This window comes from Gavialis gangeticus, unplaced genomic scaffold (genome assembly GCF_001723915.1).
Source record: "Gavialis gangeticus isolate Ggan-Ray unplaced genomic scaffold, GavGan_comp1, whole genome shotgun sequence".
Taxonomy (NCBI): Eukaryota; Metazoa; Chordata; order Crocodylia; family Gavialidae; genus Gavialis; species Gavialis gangeticus.
In genome coordinates this window covers 108,110,197-108,113,822 of record NW_017729022.1, presented here as the reverse complement: position 1 = coordinate 108,113,822, position 3,626 = coordinate 108,110,197, and the positions used below count along the sequence as shown (strand labels likewise).

The 3,626-nt window shown below is 37.7% G+C and overlaps 1 long non-coding RNA gene across 1 annotated transcript in view; it reads right to left on the bottom strand.

The window, feature by feature from the left end:
• Window positions 1-821, bottom strand: part of LOC109297051 — a 6,912-nt gene extending 6,091 nt beyond the window's left edge. The window contains exon 1 of the long non-coding RNA XR_002097176.1: window positions 68-821. This is a non-coding gene — a long non-coding RNA (uncharacterized LOC109297051). The remainder of the gene's footprint in view (window positions 1-67) is intronic.
• Window positions 822-3,626: the final 2,805 nt, after the last annotated feature.

Sequence of the window (3,626 nt, the reverse complement as noted above, 5' to 3'; positions counted from 1 at the left end):
CTATGAAAGCTAAGTAAACAACACAGGGTTTGTTATTCCATTAGCGCTCAGTTGCAAGTGGCTATACCTAATGAGTGGATATAGCCAAAGACCATCCAAGTTAGAAGACTTTTGTTACATCTTTTGAAGCCGTATCCAGCGTTGATATCACAGCCACTTCAGGAAAGACAGTAGATTGTATAGTTATCTGACAGGCAGGGTATAACCCTAAAACTATACAACCTACTACCTCACCCCAAAGGACAGTCAGACTCTGATCAGATGGTCAACAGTATTCTCAGCTGGATTGCTGGATTGCAAGCTGATAACCTAGAAGACAAAAAGGGTCTATAGAAGATTAGCAATTTAAAATTTGAAATAGTATTTGCTATCTAACAGGCAACACTTTGCTTAACTAATTCCAGTGTGAGGTTTAAAACACTCTTAATCACACTACAACCTTTGAAGACACGTCTGTGACAAAATGCAGGAGAAGGAGAATATAACATTCATTTTTAGTGAATACTAGCATTTCCAGCTCTGACATGTTTGCATCTAGCCAACTGATTCTGCTGCTATCAAAAAGGCATCATTAAAATTTGGAAAGCTGATGTGGGCTTGGCAAGTTTGTTTCAAACTGCACCTTGATAATCTTTCCCCAGGCAACAGCTGAGTTTCTGTAATTTACTTTCACAAGTGCTGCATGGATAAGTGTGAATCAAGAATTTGTCAAAGCTGTAGGGAAATTTTATGGCTCGCTAAAATAAATATGCTGTCCCCCAAAGGATAGTAACACAGCTCTAAATCAATGGCCAAACTAAACATGCCCCACTGTACTACATACACTTTGGTGAACAGGACTAGGTTAACTGTGACTGTAGTATAATTTATTCCCAATCTCACACCTATCGTAGAATTTGAGGTAGCTGTTAGCTCCGTCCACCACCTGGCCTGACAAAACACAACACCCCTCATTCAGTAAAGCTTAGAGTGCTAGGAATTACTGTGATATCAGTCAGCATTCTAGTATACTCATTGCCTCAATAAAACAGTAAACTTTTAAAAACTATTCTAATGTAATCATCTTTAGTAACTTTCATGGTCATCTTTATTAGAAAATAAACTAAAGAAAGCAATGGACAATCACATAAACAATTACACACAGAGAAATCCAAAGTTGCATTTCAGGATAATGCCTGATCTCACCCTATAGGTAATAGTCTGTATTAGGTTTTGTTGCAGGTAACCAAAAGGGGTCTTCAACTTCCAACACAATCAAAATTGAGACCTGAAAAAAACAATGGAACAGGAGAAACCACATATCAATTTTACTCCACTGCAGGTAGAGACAAGAAAGAGCACACAGCAAGAGAGTTCTCTAACAATAAATCCACACCTCACGGAGAATCATGCACAGCAATTGTGCTCTGACCCAATATCATGGCCATGATACCTCAGCCTCTGTGGCAGCCCCACTTTAAAAGAGAAAGACAAAGAGGCAGAGTACAATGCCAAAAAGGTATATTTTTTTCTAGATCCACTTGAATAATTAATAGGTGATCTGTAACACAGTACTGCAGGGATGGCACAGGCATCAACTTCTTCACCCTTCAACGAACTAACGTACTTTTTAAAGAACACCAGAAAGGAGACAGAATGCAGATTTATAACCAAATTACAAAATAATGTCTTAATCTATAAAATCCACTGTTATTTTATCAGCTTCAAGGAACATTTCACTGTAGGAGACTGCGACCAGATATTACAAAGATGTTACTGTGTTGCATACTGCACATATTTATTACACAAAGCTTTTAATGGTGTCATTCTCCATAATTCTAAAATAACCAAACAAGGGAAAATAGGATGATGACAGATGTCACATATTTGTAGCAAATACCCAAATATATAAAGAGCTAATGTTGTAATGTTACTGAATTTCCTTTTACTAGTCTTTAGGATATTAAAGTATGCCAGGTACGCCATAAATGAAAACAGCATAAATATGTCAATGTCTAATTAGCATAAATTGTGTAAGCTGGTGGCAGAAGATGCATGGAAATCAACAGCAAATAAAAGCGTTTGGAAAACACTGAGATAGAAAGCATTACCACTTAGCAGTCGCTATGCCTTTGGGTTTTAAATACCTAAATTCCCTAAAATGGCAGGTGTAAATTTTGGCAAGGCCAATTAATCACTTCAGTCTTTCAAAGAAAAATTGTCCTCCCTGAGGCTTACTGTGCATGTGTCTATCAGCTGAAGACACAGACCTTGTTTTGTTTGTGTGGCCATCAGTGTTCCCTTAGTGCTTTTCCTAAGAGTACAGGATTTGTACTGGTCACAATACTACCTCCCACAGCTGTACAGTGGTTATCTAGTCAACTATTATCCTTTCACTCACCAGTGACTGCACTTCAGTTATGCCTGTGTGGGTGTGGGTGCATGTACACACACACACACATGCACACTCACTGTGTGAAATGCTTTCAATTTTAAACACAAACTGTACCTTTACCTAAAAATAAAATGCTATTACATAATGCAATTGGGGGAAAGTTACACACTGTATGATTTCCTTTAGAGAAAGAGTATTGTTTGGTATTTGTCTTATATGGTGAAGAATACAAGCAATATAACCTTTTCAAGGTGGCAGCCTTTTCATGTGTCTCAAGATCTAGTGAAAGCAGTGTAGTGGACCAGACAACCTAGCATTCAAAAGGATATAATCATTTCAGAGTGGTGGAGAACCAGGTTTAAACTCCAGAGTCAAACACCTCCAAGCTCTACAAATATCATGGGTCCTTCCAACCTTTGAGGTTGCTTCTGTTGATTATAGCAGTTTCAACTGAAAACTCAGATGTGAACTCAGGTAAGTCTAGGGGGAGTTTGGATTCAGGATATTTTGCAGGCCCTGCCTCTCTCTAAGTTAAGACTGTGTATGTTCATTATTTCTTCATTACTAACTTTGTATACAGAACTGCTTTGAAATGAGGAAACCTTACCACATTGTTCACTTTTGCATAAAAGTTTCAAAACTGCTAATTTTTTGACTGACCCTAGCCATGTACATAACGTCCAGTTATTACAACTTATGACCGTAATGCCACAGGCTGGGTCCTATATGAAGTGTTTAGGTATACACTGATGACCTAATACTACATATTCTGATGCAAATTTATGATTGGGCATGTCTACATGTGCTTTACTGCACAGTAATTTGCTATGCAGTAAAGCATCACCTTCTACATGTGTGCGGCAATTAAGCTGGTGTAGATTAATTTACTGCACTGTCAGATAGTCCCATCAGACACAAGTACTATCTGACAGTGGAGTAAATTACTGCACTTAAACACGTGTAGATGATGACATCTGGATCAGTTTACTCTGGCTCAAATTGCACCAGAGTTTATTCAGTTGCGTCAATTGCATGCGTAGACACGCCCACTAGTGAAATTCCTTTGTGAATTAATCTCCCTACCTGTAAAATGTAGAAAAACATTTCTTAACTACCTTGCAGGCATGTTGTGATGATTATCTGTGAAGTGTTTTAAAATGTAAAGTACTATTTGCTATGAGATCCAAGTATTATTACATTATGGTTATTAACAGTTTCAAGTATTCATTGCCAAAACAATATCACTTTAAAA